The following is an 18,602-nucleotide window of genomic DNA, read 5'->3' on the forward strand; positions in this document are numbered from 1 at the left end:
CAATCAATTTCTCTCTCTCTCTCTCTCTCTCAAGGTGCCCGCGTGACCTCTTTTACAGAGGACAGCCCTCCATTTGAGGGGCTGCCCCGTCCAAGTCTGGTTTAAAGACAAAGAGCCAGCAGGGCTGGTCCCCATCCGCAGTTAGCAGCACCTGAGCAGCAGACTGAGCAAGGGAGGCCCCCAGCCGGCTCACCTGGCCCCTGTCTTCCGCACTCGGATGAGATGCACTGTATTTCCATTTCCATTATCGGTATTATTTCTCCATTTGCATCTATACTATAAATTAGCATTTGCGGTTTTAGGCAAAATGCTGCCCTCTTTTTGTATGAGATGCATTTCCTCTTTTGGGGTGATTCATAAGTGCCACCCCACTCACTCTCACTCTCTCTCTGCTTCTCTGCCGTCCTGCATGAATCACAGCCGAGGGCCACATGCAGCCTGTAGGCTACAGAGTCTCCACCCCGGGAATAACGATAAGAAAGTGGGCTGGCCCAGTGCAACGCAGGGCCTTGGATTCGTATATCACCAACCCCTCTGGCCAGCCTCCAGCTGCCCGCGTTGTCATGCTGTGCATCCTTCTGGTGGCTAGTACGTGGTTATTTCTGGAGCCCCCAGTGCCTGCTGTCTTCGGTGGGCAGTGGCACAGCACGAGTAACAGTGGATGGGTGTGGGGAGGGATGGCCATCTAGTTTTGGCATCTGCTTGACCCTCCAGGTAGAAGAGATTGGATATGGGAGAAACGCTGGATCCTACTCCAGGTATTGAATCAGGTTTACAATACTGACACACCCAGGTTTCACTGGATAATGTGTTCTCTAGCGTCAGCCAAGATACTTGCAAGGTATTCTGAAGAGACAGTTGCCAACCCTGAGGACAGGGATGTGATGCCAGTTGACATCACGGGCTGCATGTAATTTATCTCCATGCTTTGGAGGAGAAGGGGGAGAGACATGAAGCATCCTGGAAAATCTAAGGGGCAAATAGCCAAATAAACCTGTTCAAATGTAAGGTGCACATGCCTGCTGATCAGTGCAGGAAGGCCTCCCCCCCCCCACCTCACCCCATTCTGCAGCTTTGCAAAGGGCACTGCATCAGCCAGGACCATCAGCCTGCACAAGGCCAGCTGAGACAGAAAGGGAAGGAGCAAAATTATTGCTCTCACCCATTTCAGTTGCTGTTGTGCGAGGGAAAGACATGGGGGAATTTGCTAGTGGACCTTTTCCCCACTCCTCCATTTAAAAAAGTTACTTTTAAACTTTTTAAAGCCTGCAGTTCAGCTACAACAAATGTATCTATGGACAGAACATCAGAGCCTCTGCAGCTCCTACCGCAATCAGAATCTTCTCAAGCAAAGGTTACAATTTCTATGAAAGCTATGACATTGTGGTCTAAGAAACATAGACGAGAGAGAATAGAATGTAGCTATGTAACATGCATTAACAGTTGTACTAAGAAAATCATTCATATTTTATGGAATATACTTGATAGGTAAAAAAGAAATCTGTAGTTAAGATGTTACATTCTGGTTTTGCGGGGGATGAAATTAAAACTGTTTAAACCAATGTGCACAGAAAACCTCATAATTACTGCCCTCTGGTATAAAACATATTTAAAACTAAAGGCTTATGAAGGGTTTTTTTTTTTCCCCTCCTCTTCTTTTTTGTAAAAGCTTTTCTCTTTTACCTGAAAGAACCACCTCCAGGGTAATTTGGCTTGTTTTTCCGATTTGCAAAGACCTGCACACCAAAGGCCCCAGGGACTTTGACTGGCTTGGATTGTTGGTGCCTGAAAAACACCACACCATGTTATTATGAGCTGTCTCAGACAATTTAATCAAAAAAACCTTCTGTCCAGGAACTAAATTTAACTGGCTCTAAATTGCAGACAAAGGCAAGTGATTATCATTTTTAAGGTTCCAATTAAAGAAGAGGGGACAGCTTAGAAATAGTCTGTTTAATGTTTATATATATATATATATATATATATATATATATATACACACACACACACACACACACACACACACACTGTATATTTATATATTTATTTATATATATACATACATACATACATATATATTCTCTCTCTCTTCTGAAAACATTGTAGTGACTTCAGATCATTCCGCAGCATTGAGAAACACAGATGGGATTAGTACACATGTAATTTGTATAATAATAATTCAATTTATAAATCATCCTATAGCTGGAGCTCTCAGGGAGGGATAAATAATAGAAACAAATACGATAAAATCAGTGATAGAACGTGTTAAAAGGGTGGTTAAGTTTTAAACGCAGCAGCAATGATTTAAAATAATTTTTTAAAAAGAGATAAATATCCAAGCAGCTAAAACATTGGAAAAGACTGTTTTAAAATGCAGCATTAAGCCTATCATTAAAAATCAAAGCAGCAGCAGTAAAAAATATATTTTTAAAAGACCTGGAGAATAAAATTAATAATGTTCCTTAGTGATGGCTAAAGTTTTGTAGAAGTATAATGAATAGCAGGAAATGGTCAACTGTGAAAAATACTTCAGGAATTCTGTTTGCTATAAAGTTGTGAAATTCTGTAATATTCCATTCATAATGCTATATAACATATAAAGTGCTGACAAGCCCAAACAAATTTTGAGAGTGACCAAAGCTGCAAAGATAAATACATGAAAGCGGTCTTAAATACAAGTGTCAGCCTTTGGCTGCACATGTCTGAAAAGTTGGGAAACGTGTATTCAGGCATGCCTGTATTTCAGGCATTCAAGAGAGATGTGGGATTGTCATGTGAGTGGTGCCCCTTCAGTGAAATGTGTCTGTCAATACATTTTGCACCTTGCTTCCTGAACATTCTCTCCATTGTCACCTGTAGCAAAGCAAGATTTTCTATAGGCAATCCCAGTCCTACCACCCAAACAAAACAGGTCTGGGCGGGGTGCATTACACTCACCGCCAAGTAGGGGTGGGGCTTTATTTATTTATTTATTTATTTATTTATTTATTTATTGCATTTATACCCCGCCTTTCTCCCTCTCGCAAGGAACTCAAGGCGGCTTACATTATCCTCCTCCTCACCGTTGTATCCTCACAACAACAACCCTGTGAGGTAGGTTGGGCTGAGAGTCTGTGACTGGCCCAAAGTCACCCAGTGAGCTTCCATGGCCAAGTGGGGACTAGAACCCGGATCTCCCGGCTCCCAGTCCGTCACTCTCACCACTACACTACACTGGCTCTCATTTAAACCCCTCAGGCCTTCTTTGGTATTTCCTCTGTGCCCCCAAGGCACCCTCAGGGTTCAGCATATGGTCGCATCGGCAACAAGTGGGACTTTTTTGCCCTTGAGTCAGATGGGCTTGGGGAGAGAGGCGTTTTCACCTGCCCTGCACTAGTTACCAAGGTGGGTTTGGCAATTAGCATCTGTGGGGTGCAGATACGAATTGCCAAGTCCGTTGGTCAGAGCAGCAGGAAGGGACTCTGCAAGGAAGGGACTTCGGGCCAAACTACAGGCTATGTTAATATGTTGCAGGCAGCTGGTCCTCAGCATTTTGTTTACCTTGGTGAAAACACGGGGTTGATCGGGACTGGGACCACCACACGCAGGTAGCGGAGGTTTAAACATTTCCACTCAGCCACTTTCCCCCCCCAAAAAATTCCCACCACCACCGCAGTGGGGACTAATACATGGGGTGCCAATGGAGTTGGGGGGGGGGAATTAGCCCCCGTCTGGGTGGGTGATTTTTTTTTTTTTTAATGACTGGGTGGGAAGGTTTAAGACTCCCTGCCTGCATAAAGTGGTCCTGATCCATATCGCAGGGTGCCGCACTTACACTAAGTTAAACAAAATGGTGACAATCAGATGCACGCTACATATTTATCGCAGCGTGCTGTTTAGCCCTCTCACACATGAGAGCACAGGTAGGCTTTCTGAGGCACCTTTAAGGCGGCCGAGGACACCCGAGACGTGTCACTCAGGGCTGCAGAGCCAGGAGGCAGAGGACGAGCCCCCTTCGGGCCAGCCTGGCTCTCCCACCCAGAGTCGTGGGGCTTGTGGAGGAATCAGGAGAGCCTCCCTCCACACCTGAATGAGGGTGGCCAGATGGAGAGAGGACACCCATCAGGTGCCTCCGGTATATGCATGCGGCTGGGCCTGACAAGACGCAGCGATTGCCAGGCAGCTCCCTCATTAGCAGCAGAACCCCACACAGGGCTAGGATTGCGGTAGATCTTGTTATGTTTAAGCAAAATAAAGTGGCGGCCCTAGAAAACCCAGTGATATGTGCCTCATCTTGTTATTCTGGGCGTGGGTGCAAAATGCTCTTAAATCTCATTTAATTATTGCATTTGTTGCTATTACAGAGTTTGGAAAGGTATCCATACTCTTAACTGTATAGCATTTTTCTCCTATGAATAACTTTTCAAAGCCCCCTACCCTTTTTTTCATTTAAACTTTTCCTTTGCAAATATTGCACTTCAACACCCGAAGCCTGATAAAATCATCTTTCCATTCACAAATATTAGTTTTTTTCTGTGACGAGATGTAAAAACAGACTGCCATAAACCCAGGGAACCTTTGCCTTTAGACATTATGCCAGCCTTCCCCAAACTGCTGCTTTCCAGATGTGTTGGACTACAACTCCCAGCATCCCCCACCCAGCCATGGTTGGAGAAGGCTGCGTTATACTTTGTCTATAGCCATGATCTAGAAAAGCCACGATCTAGAAAATGTATCTAGAAGGCAGCAAGCCTGGGGCATAGGAACACAGGAAGCTGCCTTATCCTAAGTCAGATCCTTGGTCCACCTAGTCCAGTATTGTTGACACTGACTGGCAGCCGCGGCTCTCCAGGGTTTCAGGCAGGAGTCTTCCCAGCCCTACCTGGAGATGCTGCCAGCAATCGAACCAGAGACCTTTCTGCATGCAAAGCAGGGGCTCCACCACGGAGTGACAGCCCCCAACCTGAAACCACCATTCGTTTAAAAAGCAGTTTATTACTGGGTGCAGCTCAGGATATCAACCCAAGTACTTCCGACAGTCATATACGTACTTCTGTTATACATTTCAAATGGATCAACTTTGGGCTTATCAGAACACACAATGATGTATTAGCACTAGAGACCATTTTCAGAACAAAGCAGCAGGCGGCTGTTGACACACCTGTGCTTATCCCAAGATGGAGCCCCTCGCAGATGATTCCAGCCAGGTGCATGCTAAGCCTACCTCACACAGACCCGTACAGTGATTCTCGGAGGCCCAGCCTGGAGGAAACAGGGTCAGACAAAACTGGAGAACATCCAAAATAACTGCAAGGAATATAACTGTATATATTTTTACATCTTGAGACGTTGGTCCTCTTCAGACATGCACGAGGTGAGGGCGGCCAGGGTAAGGATGGAGGGGGCTTAGCGAAACCACAGCATGCACACCCGTCACCTGGCCAGGAACCTCGTGGGTAACCACCACCCCTGGCAACCTTCTCGGCGTGGTTACTGAACATCTTGTTGTCCCCCGCGTAGAACAGGCTCTTGGCGGCCGCTCTAGTGTCCGAAATGGCCATGCAACCATAGAAAAGTCTGTGGCAGCCAGAGCGTCATCCACAATGGCGGACGCTCTAGCCGGCGGACTCTACGTTCGCAGCCTGGAAGCCTCTGGAACGCATTTTAACCACTGGGGAGCCAACCAGATGACACAGTAAGCCCCCTGAGGCCCCTTGCCCCTTTTGCGGGGGGGGATTAGCGGGGTGGCTTACTAACCATGGGGAACGTGGTTTTCTCCCCCCACATGACACGCCAAGCCACCATGGTGAGCGGAAATTCCCCAACCATCATGGCTTAGCATGACATCTGAACAGGCCCTTTGTCTCTTTTTTCCACCAGCCATGAGGAAACTCATTCTGCGCTGGTTGCCTGCCCAGAAACAGCCTTGCATGCCTGCCACAGGAGCCCTGTGCATCGCAGGAAATTCTGGGAGCGTATTCCCAGGGGGATAGCGCACTAGCCGGTCGCCCTGTATGAACACACCCGCAGGAGCATCAGAAGACGCCTTAACCTGAACCAGGCCACTGGTCCCCCTGGCTTAGCATTGGCTACCTCAACGGTGGTGCCGCTCAGGCCTGTGGGCCAAATCCACCCCACCTGGCATCACAGTCTAGCCCTCGAGGGCTCCCAGGTGGCCAGGCCCCCCGTCCAAGGCCGTGCCAGTTTCTCACAACCGCCAGTCATTAGGTGGTTTCCCAGATTGTTTTTCCCCATTCGTACATTCTGAAATGCCTCCCCAAGGCTGAGCTACTGGGCAGTAAGAGCCTTAAGCTAAGATGTGCTGGTGTGTTTTGCCCCACCCCTTTTGCCTCTGGCCCGGCCCCCCACTCGGATCCAGGCCCTGAGAGCTTCTCTGACCTTTAATCTGACCCTCAGGTTGAAAGAGGTTCAGCACTCCTGTTCTGCATTGACTGGCAGCGGCTCTCCAGGGTTTCAGACAAGAACTGATGTAGGCCCTGCCTGAAGATGCCAGCTATCGAACCTGAGCTCAAAACCACAGAGTAAGACCCCCCATGTTCCGCGGATGAGCCTGTGGACTCTGAGGAGGTTATGGAATAGGGGAGGGCGTTCTCCTCAGCACCACCTCCTCTGGAGCTCCAGCCCAGGAGATGCCCATCTTGCCACCACCTTCTTGGCCTGAGATGGTTGCACTGTGTCAAGGTTCCCCTGTTGCCTACTGAATCCTCCAACAACCAAAACCAACACTCAGAGAAAAGGGCTGCTTCCCAAGGCATTAATTCCATTTATCCTAATGAGGCATACAGATGCTAATTGCTTGAGACTCAGAGAGACTACAAAGGAACAGCCATCTAGGGGTTTCTAAGGGTTAGGATGTCAGTTGACCTCCGTTTGGGAAAATGCGGCGACTCTCTGAACTTAAGGAGTGGGAGGGGAAGATCTCCCCCTCTCCCGTGAGGCTTCTGGATGCAGCTGTTGACGTCGAGCCAATCGGGCTGAGTGCCGAAGCCCTGCCCCTGCGATCTCTCGCTTGTGCCTGCGCCTGCGCCTCACGTCTAAAAGCTCAGGTTGTCCCTGTCAGGGTTGGAACTGAGCCCATAGAGCCCCAAAGCAGCTCTGATTCTGAGGAACAGCTACAACCCGTGGGAGAGGAGCCCGCTCATCTCTCAGAGGCGCAGCTGCAGGGAGAGCCCCCCCGCTCACATTCCTGAGAGAGATAGCGACCTTGGCAGCGAAAGAGCGGGAGAGCGGTTGTTGCTAGATGCAAGGTGCCAGCACAGAGAGAGGCATGAGGTGGAGGGTGCCGAGAGGAGGCGCTCAGCCCGCTTGGCGCTACGGCAACGGCTGCGTCCCAGTGCCCCATGGGTAAGGGCAGGAGCTTCCCCTCCTAGCCCATAAGTTTCAGAGCTTTTCCCGCCCTTCTCCAAATGGGGACCAACTGCGTACATGGAGCTTAGGTTACTCTGCTATGATACACTATGCAGTTCCTTGCTTAGTCGCTGGCAATTAGCATCCGAAAGAGTCATTAGGTTGTAAAGGAATAAAGCCTTGGAAAGAATCCCTTTTGTCTGCGTCTTGTTTTGGAAACTGGAGGGGACTTTAAGAGGCATTTAGGGCGCTCCTGACAGTCCCTCCCTTTCCACGCCTGGTTCACTGTCGCTCCCAGGGATGTGGGAAGGGGGGGCTCCCCCTCCAGCTGTGCCTCTGAAGTCTGAGAGAGTTCCTCCCTCACAAGTTGTCTCTCCTCCTCAGAATCAGAGCTGCTTTGGGACTCTATGGGCTCAGATACAACCCTGACACACTGCCATCATCCTCCCAACTCCATCAGAGCCAAAGGTTGCCCAAAAGGCTCCTCCCAGCCTGAGCCACAGCCCTATTTAAGTCTCTGGCTAGGGCGGACTGCTGCTGAAGTGACATTTGAGCTGGCCTGAGCTCCATTTGAAGCTGTCCAGGGCGCTACCTGGGACCTAGAACCTGAACTCTTGCCTAGCAATCCTTTCCTAGAGGCTTGTGCTGCAAAGTCCAAAGCAAGAGAAGAACAGAAGGGTCATCTCCGCCCCAACTGTAATAGAAAGGACCTCAACTCCTAAAATGACTATAAGCCGGGGGGGGGGGGCAGCTTTATGATCCTACAGGAGTTAAAGGTCCAAGACTCGAGAAGGGCCGTAGCTCAGTGGTGGGGCACATGTTTTGCATGCAGAAAGTTCCAGGTTCAATCCCTGGCACCTGCAGACTCCGATCTGAAACTCTGGAGAGCTGCTGCCAGTCGGCATTGGGCTAGATGGACCAACAGTCTGATAAGGCAGCTTTCTATGTCCCTCAAAGAGCTACAGCTGTAGACATATCTACAGCTGTAACGGCACTGGAGATACTCCTACAGCTCTAGCTCTTTGTGGAACCCCTGGCCCATGGGCCTGATCCAGCCCACAGAGGTTCCGCCTTTGGCCTGCAGAGCTTCCTTGGGTTCCCCCCTGTAGGATCCCCGCTATTCCCTGTGATCTGAGAAACTGTGCAAAATCGTCTTCCCACACAAAGCCAGGGACTCAGCCGGTACCAGGAGAAGCCCCCATTCTTCCCAGGTCCAGCTGAGTCCTTTCACGCTGCGTTCGGCAACCCAGTGGAGATGACGCGAGCCACGTGACGCTGGGGACTTGGCCAGGACTGGGCCATTCTATAGATCAAACATATGGGGGGGATCCACCTTGCAAGTTTATTGGGCATTTTTTAATGCTGCAACTGACCAGAAAGAGGTTGATTCTCCCTTTATTGAGAACTCTAATTGGAAGACCCACTGAAACTTTGGTATCTTTGATTACTTTGCCCATATTACTGAAAAGATAATGAAAGTCTTTCTACCTTCATTACAAATTGGGATGACCCTTTTGCTTTCTCTGTGATTATTACGTGTTAAGTTAGTTGTATTAACATCTATTGATTTGTGACCACAATAAACTATTATTTATCATAGGGCTCCATCTTATCCACAATGCACATATGAAGCTTTGAACATTTTACATGGTTTCAAGTCTCAAAAATTAGCCATCAGTACTGTATAAGGAAAAAAAATGTTTCTCCAAGCGCGATGTATTGCTGCACAAGAACTGTTGAGCTATTGCAACAATTAGCTTCTAAAATTACAAAAGCATAACCTTGATAGCAAATCAAAGGCACACAAGTCGAAAAGCATCTGAAAGGAGCCCTACGTATCTTTCCTTTGTTGGGGGGGGGGGCTTCAGCAATGTGCGGCCTTAAGCGTGATAGTCATAACAGGAGGAATAAACTGAGTCATTGTCAGAGATCTATCAGAAAAAAAGACAAATTTCACACCAGGAGAAAGGAAGAGGGGTGGGAAATCTTACAACACCAAGGATCTTTAAATGATACACTCAGAAGCATAAAGATCCAGAGTTCCTGTTGGTATTGCCCATTGTTTGTACACAATACTTGTTCATTTGGATTTATAAAGGGTTGGATCCAGATTTATGCTGGATCAACTGTGCTGATGGAAGTGGACTTCCCTGGGCCCCCCTTCCCACAACAGCCCCTCCAGTCCCCTGAAAATGCTACACAGAGCCAGGAGATCCTGCTGAATGGGATGAGCAAGGGGGGAGGGGGCAGAATTTACACACTAAATCATGTAGACCACGAACCATTTCACACATTCTCCAGGGCAAACTCATGTCTGCCACCATGTCAGCCAATCCCAGCTGAATCCCCAATAAGTGCACCTGTGTATATTTGTTATCATTTCACTTTATAGTTTTAGGTGCATGACCTAAAATTTGTGTGATGAGACCATGGATGTCCCCCAACATGAGCAAATACTCCTGCATATGAATAAGGGGGTTCACATGAACCCTCTGCATTGAAAGAATACATAAGAGGTGCCCAGCTGTGCGGGAAGCCCTGCCCCCCCACTGCTGATGCAACCAGGTGCCACACCCCCATCCTCTGTGCATTCAGAACTAGAAGGGGCTGAATGCATTTTCGGATGTATGCATGTAGAGCTCCTTCACACAAGGGGGAACCCTAATTGGACCAGGTCCCTGCACCCCCACATGGAAGCATTCTACACACTCACAAGCCCTTCCAATGCTTCCCAAAGATGTGAAGGGCAGGGTGGGGTTCATCACTGGGGGTGGGACTAGCCTGCACAGCCCCGCACCCCACACATGTGTTCTTCCAATGCAGGAATTGCAGGACCTTGGATAGCTCCAAGCTCCATGGTGTGGAGAATGTGGATAGGGAGACATTTTTCTCCCTCTCATAATTCTAGGGCTGCCTTTACACTAAAGAAAACCCCCATAGTCCTCCCATTCTGGATCCTTTCCATGTTTATCATGGGCTCCCAGATGGTGACCACATAATTGCTGAGAGGCGAAGCTTTTAATTTTCAAGGTTCCATAGAACTCAATGAAATAGTGCCATCTAGTGGGTGTTTCAATCGCGTTACATTCCGACTTTAAAAAATGGTTCATTACTTCTGGATCTTTTTGTGATGAAATAAGCAGGAAATGCCTCTGGATGTGCCCTGGAGGTTAATAATGTCATGAAAAGGACCTGCAAACTTCTGTGAGTGAGCAATCTCAATAGCAGGATAAAAGCTCTGTGTGAAGGAGCCCTAGAACCCAATGGGATCATCCCATGAAGCTGATTTGTGGGAGATTCAGGACAGATAAAATGAAGGATTTCTTCACACAGCACAGAGTTAAACTGTGGAATTTGCTACTACAACATGTAGCAATGGCCACCAATTTGGATGGCTTTAAATGGGGGTGAGACAAATTCCTGGAGAAGAAGGCTATCAATGGCTACTGATCCTGATGGCTGTATGCTACCTCCAGTATCAGAGGCAGTAAGCCCATGTACACCAGTTGCTGGGGAAGATGGGCAGGAGGGTGCTGTTGCACTCAGGTCCTGCTTGTGAGTTTCCCAAGGGCATCTGTTCGGCCACTGTGTGAACAGAATGCTGGACTAGATGGACTCTTGTTCTGACCCAGCAGGGCTCTTCTTATGCTCTTAAGCAGACTAGATTCTGGACTAGAGCTCACGTAGTGGAGGCTGGTGGCTCTGATGTCAGTGGGGCGCCCAGGTTTCCGTCAGAACTAATCTGAACTCCAATGAAGCTATCCAAGGATGCACTGCCCCCCCTGCTGTCAGAGCCACCAGCCTCCACTGGGCTCAAGGAAAGCCTGTTACCCCTGTTGGGACAGGCTCCTCCTCCCGGGCCCTCTCCCCTTGTAGGGTCTCAAAGGGGCAGCCCTCTGGCCTGGTCAGCTCCCGCCTTGCGTGTCGGCTGCAGTGGTGAGCAGGCAGCAGGGAGGCCTCCGGGGTTTGTGGCTCTTCCTGCCATGCATGTGCCATGTGTTACAGAGAAACAGGATGACCCATGGAAGCAGCTCTGAAAATGCGTTTGCTATTTCTCCTGTTTCATAGGCTGTGATAATTACGGAAGAAAACCCACCGGAAACAATGAATAAGCCACTTCTCCTTCACATGCATGCGACACAGGATGGCACTGGTCTGATGTGACATTCATCTTCACTCCTGAGTAAGCACGCGCCGGCTCCCTGCTGGCTCTGCCGCTTGCGATTTATCAGTCCGCTCACTCCTGAAGATAAATGTCATATCAAACTTCAGCCATCATGTAACCTGGCAGCACTCACTCACTACGTTCTTTCCATTGTAGGTTTAGATTTCATAGTAAATATTAACATTGTCATCTGGCGCCCGACTTAAAGGGACGTCTTTCCCCAGAGCTGCCCAGGAAATTGTGATTGTTCATTTAAAGTGAAAGGATAATTTTTTATTTTGGCACAACGGATGATGGGAGCCTTCCTCTTCCTGGCTGGTGCAGGCTTCGGATGATGGACGTCACTGTCCAAGACCCCTGGAGTGCACCAGGTTGCAGGAGGCTGAGCTAGGGGCTTCCAAAGTATCCGTGAAATACACATTTTCCTTCTAACCAGTGGAGGAGCTATCCAAGGTGCGGATGTCAGTGGGGCAGCGAATCCTCTCCGAGTTTCAGTCAGAACCAGTCAGAACTCTAAAGGAGCTATCCAAGATGCAGAAGCTCCTTTAGAGTTCTGACTGGTTCTGACTGAAACCTGGAGAGGATTTGCCGCCCCACTGACGTCGGACCCACCATCCTCCAGTGCTTCTAACCCATTATGTGTATTCATTCTTTCCAGGCATAGGGCTTCCTCCAATTCCTTTGTGGGATGATTCTGCAAATAACTACAGAGACCAGGGCTCTCGTTCTGCCTTAGTCTTACCATGCTTAATTTCATCCCACAGTTCCTACATATACTGCCTTGGACCACTCTAAATAATTCATCTCCCTACTTTGATGTTTAATCTCTTTAAATATTTGCCATTTTTCATGTTCCCTGTTGAGCCTCCAATTGGCCAAGCTATATACATTCAATTCCCTTCATAAGTTAGCGCCTTAATCAGGGCCTCTGTTATATCCTCTATATATATCTGTTATATCCTCTACTACAGCTACATTTTTTTCGAAATTCTTCCGAAGGTTTAAGGAAACGCAAGATGTCCCCTGCATGGAGATGCTTTAAAAAGTATTTTAAACAAAGGGAAGCACACATTTCTGTCCCGTCACAGAAGAAGACAGGAACAGAGGCAGCTGTCTTACTCGAGTCAGGCCCTTGGTCCACATAGCTCAGTACTGCCTAACCAGACAGGTGGCTGTCATCCAGGGTCTCAGCAAGCCCCTCCCACAGAAGGCACGGGGCAACCTGCTGAGCCTTGCTGCAGAGATGCCTCACCTGAGGTCTCCAAAAACTACTTCACCCCATCCCGAGCCCCCCCCCCCGAGCCCCCTGGTTCCTCCCCTCCCCACAGCTCACCAGAGCACTGACAGCAACGGGCCAGGCGGTGTGGTCAGAGTCATTGATGGCATGCCCACTTGGCTGCCAGAAGACCCTTTCACACAGGGCATCCTCTGGAGCAAGGGTCTGCTCATGAGGAGTATGGTGTGGGAGTACAGTGTGGGAGAGCCCACTACCTCATGAGTCCTTCCCAGCCCTCCCTGGCGATGCCAGTGGCTGAACCTAGGACCTTCCGCCTGCCATGCAGGGATTCCACCCTGGAGCCACAACCCTCCCACAAAGACAGTGGAGGAATAACCTGTTCTCACAGAGGACCCCCACCTCCTTTGGGGCTAACTGCCACAGCAAGCGAAGAGGAGAAGCGAAAAGGCAGGGAGGGAAGGCTGGCTGGAGCGAGGGGCTCACGGAGCGTTCTATCCCCTCAGACGGTCTGGGGAAGGACTGAGGCCTTCTGGACGGGCTGTCCTGGATCCATCAACTGCAGCTGGGTCTGCTGCTCCAGTGGCTACACCTGGGTCATAGAATCATCGAATAGCAGGGTTGGGAGGGGCTTACAAGGCCATCGAGTCCAACCCCCTGCTCAGTGCAGGAATCCAGGTCAGAGCATCCCTGGCAGATGGCTGTGCAGCCTCGTCTTGAACGCCTCCAGTGTGGGAGAGCCCACCGCCTCATGAGGTAGTGGGCTCTCCCACACTGTACTCCCACACCATACTCCTCATGAGCAGACCTTTGCTCCAGAGGATGCCCTGGGTGAAAGGGTCTTCTGGCAGCCAAGAGAGCTTCGGCTATTGGGTGGTATAGAAATGAAATGAATGAATGAATGAATGAATGAATGAATAAAGTGGGCACGCCATCGATGACTCTGACCACACCGCCTGGCCCGTTGCTGTCAGTGCTGTGGTTAGGTATGGGGGAGGGGAACCAGGGGGGCTCGGGGGGGCTCGGGATGGGGCTGAAGTGGTTTTTGGGGACCTCAGGTGAGGCATCTCTGCAGCAAGGCTCAGCAGATTGCCCCATGTCTTCTGTGGGAGGGCCTTAGCTGTGGGCTCCCGACCCCCTCTGAAGAGGTCTGCCCTGGACTTGGCTTAGCCAGGAATCTGACTCCTGGGGGGAGGGGGGAGGCCGAGAGGGGGGCAGGTCTCGGAGGCTGGGAACGATTTGGGGTCTGTTTCCCCCCACTTGTCTGGGGGTTGCAGTATCTTTTTCCTGGCGGCTGCCCTGCATTCTGGCACATTATTTGGGTGGGGGAGGGGGCTTATGCTGCCTGAGGGGAGTCACTCAGCTAGTTGTGGGCAGGGCCAGCAACAAACCCAGTTTGATAAGTAACCTGCCAGTCCCAGGGAGTGCAGGGTCCAGAATGAGCTGGCGGAGAGTCCTTTATCTGGAAGGCCAGTAGCGATGCCACCAAACTTAGCAGTCGGCTCGTTGGCTGACGCTCGTGCGTTCATAATGCTCACCTTTGTAGTGAGCTTGGACTGCCGTCTTACAAATTCGCTATTACTTTCGGAATCGATTGCGAGCTTCGGAGCAGGCACAGTCATCCCTGCGCACACACTGAGTTGGTTGGTTGAGCCCTTTCCTTACAGGAGGAAATATGATGATGTCACTTTAACCCTTTGGGAAAAAGTTGGCATTTGAACTCGTTCCACAAATCCATCATATTCAAGAAAACAGCCACAAAGGTTGCATACACCTTCATATACCAATCCATATCTCTCTCCTCCATATGCCAGTCAGCAAAGGCCATATGTAAACAACCAATCAGGAAGGGGTACATCATGTGATGATGCATGATGTCATGACACCTTACATGATTCCCAACTACAGCTCCCAGGATACAGTCTGATATTGTGCATGTGCAAAACTCATACACACAGAACACGGTCTCAAATTGAAGGAGACCACTCATCTGAGATTACACCGGTGAATTAGTTACTTTCCAAGGAAATAATGCATTCATTTGGGGTAGGTTTGCCCATTGCTAGTTTAGCAAGAGAGTCTAAGGAGGCAGGACAGGCTGGTGAGGAAGCACAGCCCATGAAGTGTCTCGGCCCCAGTCAAAAAGCATCATGTACTGTTTCAGGCCATGGCCCTGCACTGCCTCAGTTGTGGCAAGGGTTTCATGTCACTGGGCATTGCTGTAGCTTGGGTTGCAGGGTTCTCCTAAAGGTCCACTCTTTAGCAAGCATCTGGGTATGGTCAGGTTTCACAGGGAAGCCAGATAGGAATAGATCAGCACCACAGAAAGCTGGAAGTGGAGCTGAAAGCCAAACAGTCTGATTGCTGCTCCAACAAGGAGCAGATCATGACTGAGCTTTAAATAAGGGTTGGCTTCCTTTAGGCTAGTTGGCTCCACCTCCACACTGACAGGGACATTGACTCTTAAAGTGGCCTGGACTATTTAGCAGCTTCAAGCTATGACAGCGTTGGAGTGGTCGTGGCAGGCTAGTGTTCCCATGGTTGGGGCCCTCAGAGTCTTCAGAATCCAAAGATGGCAAGGTAAACCCCTCTGGATGCAGGGGAGCCATGAAACTGGCAAGCATAGAAAAGACAGCAAGTGAGGCCATGGATCTTAGCCTAACACAACATCACAAAATCCAGATGCTGCTGGCTTTAACATAACGCCTGCAAATTGAAGTAGACGACCTGGAAAATAGGAGTCACAGACTAAATCCATATGTCCAAGGGTTGGCTGAAAGTGAGGAAGGAGGTGATAGGGTTACATTTTTCATCAGCTGGTTCACCGAAATGAGCCCAGACCTCCAGATTATAAACACTGAAATAGGTCATTAGGCCTTGAGGGGACTGAGGGGGTGGGCCCAGCACACAGAGGGACATAGGGGGTGGAGCCAGTCTGTGCAGCCCTGTGCACCTACTTATGCCTGTTCCGACTTCATGCCTGAGCACCGGAAGCAAACTGCAAAAGAGGGTAAGATCTAAAGAAGCAGTAAATCACATCCCTTTCCTCTACATTTGAACACCCCCAAAAGCAATAACAATAAAAAAACCCAAACAACACATAATACCGTTGAAATGTTTGGCCTGAACAAAGCATCTTCTGAATCAAGGTATGTAGAAATACCAGAAGCTGGAGAAAGAGATGTTTCTCATCTGATATCAGATGCTTCCTGATCTCAGAAGGTCATCCTTCGATGTAACTGTCAAAGTGGAGAACAATGATGGCAGAAATGCTCTCCTCATTTTATAAGTTACAAAATCATTCACCAAACAGCCTGTCTTTAAAAAGTCTAACACACAAGCAGCCCTTCCCCTTTGCTGAAGGGCAGCTGGCATTCTCCTCTGTGAGCTCCAGGCAAGGAGAAGGTGGCACTCGGCCAGCCGTCTTCCGGAACAGAGGCCAGCCTTAGGGAAAGCCTGCTGGAATCTTCCCTGGCTGGCCAAGCTTGGAGCATGCTAGCCAGCAGCTCTGCTCTAAAACTGGTCAACCTGGGGCCATCTCCATGAGCCTTTTACTCCGGGGCGGCTGCGAGTCGAGGTCTCTCAGGACAGACGACACAGTTGCCATTTCACAGCCATCCATTGCTTTCTCCCAGAAAATGCAGATTTCCAAGGGGGTGTTTTGGTGCGATATTTTTTGTTAGTTGCGGGGTTCCCCACAATTGTGAGCCATCTGTCCCTTCCCCAAACCGACTTCACATTTTGTAGTGGGCGTGTTGTGTGTGTAGTGCTTGCGTCGCTCTGTGATGCCCCTTTACTCTCCCCATCCCTTCACAGCTGCGCAGTTACAGAGGCACAAAGAGGCATTTTCATTTATTTAATCACACTTTCACACATTTCTGCAGCTTTGTATCTTCGCAATGGTTGCTTTTGGACTCAGTGCCCAAGGGCCGGGGCGGGGGTCTTGGAGGAGGACCAACTTCGCTCCGGCCACCATTTCAGAGTAGGCACGTACCGCTCATGCTTGTGAGTGTGAACCACCGAGAGAGTCTCAGGCTGGGGAACTGCCAAGCAGATGGTGTGGAAATGAAGGATCCCCAAACACCCACTTTTTACCTAATGAGAGACGGAAAGACACAGCAGAGCCTCTAAAATACAAAACAGCCACTGAAGTGTCACACCCCCACACTCACGGGACTGCACAGCTGCACATTTAAGTATAAAGGCAAAAAAGAGGGCACAGCAGGACCTGTTAGGGAAGCGTGCATTAAATCATGAGTGTACGCCGCCAGAAGCTACTTGGAAGCTGAAATGCTGCGCAGATGCGACGGGGGGGGGGGGGGGTGAAAGTGGTGCCATGTCGATGGGGCCCTGGAGACCAGAGAAGAGTATATGCTGGTCAATGGTCACCTCTAGAAAAGCAGCTTCTAGCTCCTGCACATCCCATCCCACCCAGCAAATAAGCAAATCTGCTTTGTGTGCACCACTCTTATATAATCTGGGGACAAATTTGACTGAGGAAAGCAAGCAAGCATCGGCTCAGTTCCTAGTCCCTCGAATCAAGTCACTGCACGTCTACAGATTAATGACGACTCTTCTTTATACCGTCCAGCTCTAGTACAAAGCTCTTTCCTTAGCACATGCCAATGTGCAGTCTTTAACCGACACTTGCTGCCAAATTAAGGAAAAAATGGCCTCCTGCCCCTGTAAACAAATGCTACCTGGTAAGACTGCAACCATTTTCATTTCCCTCTTTTACAACAAAACTCAAATCCCATTTTAAAACCATGTGGTCAAGAATTCCCCCTTCATGGATCACTGCCTTGTTGTGGCGAAGGGGCTTGTGTAACTCACTGAAGCCATAAGCTATGCTGTGCAGGGCCACCCAAGATGGACAGGTCATGGCAGAGAGTTCCGACAAAATGTGGTCCACTGGAGAAGGAAATGGCAACCCACTCCAGTATTCTTGCCAAGAAAACCCCATGGAACGTATCACAAGGCTAAAAGATATGACGCCGGAAGATGAGCCCCTCAGGTCGGAATATGCTACTGGGGAAGAGCAGAGGGTATTTCCAAGTAGCGCCAGAAAGAGTGAAGCGGCTGGGCCAAAGCCGAAAGGACACTCAGCTGTGGATGTGTCTGGTGGTGAAAAGAAAATCCGATGCTGTAAAGAACAATATTGTTTAGGAACCTGGAATGTCAGATCAATGAATCAAGGCAAGCTGGAGGTGGTCAAACATGAGATGGCAAGACTGAACATCGACATCTTGGGAATCAGCGAACTAAAATGGACAAGCATGGGCGAATTTAATTCAGGTGACCATCATATCTACTACTGTGGGCAAGAATCCCTTAGAAGAAATGGAGTAGTACTCATAGTCAACAAAAGGGTGGGAAAAGCAGTACTGGGGTACAATCTCAAAAATGATAGAATGATCTCAGTACGAATCCAAGGCAAACCATTCAACATCACAGTAATTCAAGTCTATGCCCCAATCACTGAGGCCGAAGAAGCTGAGGTTGATCGGTTCTATGAAGACCTACAACACCTTCTAGAACTAACACCAACAAAAGATGTCCTCTTCATCATAGGGGATTGGAAGTAGGAAGTCAAGAAATCACCAGGATAACAGGCAAGCATGTCCTTGGTGTACAAAATGAAGCAGGACAAAGGCTAATAGAGTTTTGCCAAGAGAACACGCTGATCATAGCAAACACTCTTTTCCAACAGCACAAGAGGCGACTCTACACATGGACATCACAAGATGGTCAATATCGAAATCAGATTGATTATGTCCTTTGCAGCCAAAGATGGAGAAGCTCTGTACAGTCAGTAAAAACAAGACCTGGAGCTGAATGTGGCTCAGATCATGAGCT

Source organism: Heloderma suspectum, chromosome 8 (assembly GCF_057233095.1).
Source record: "Heloderma suspectum isolate Gila_16-S chromosome 8, 16-S_ref, whole genome shotgun sequence".
NCBI classification, from domain to species: Eukaryota; Metazoa; Chordata; class Lepidosauria; order Squamata; family Helodermatidae; genus Heloderma; species Heloderma suspectum.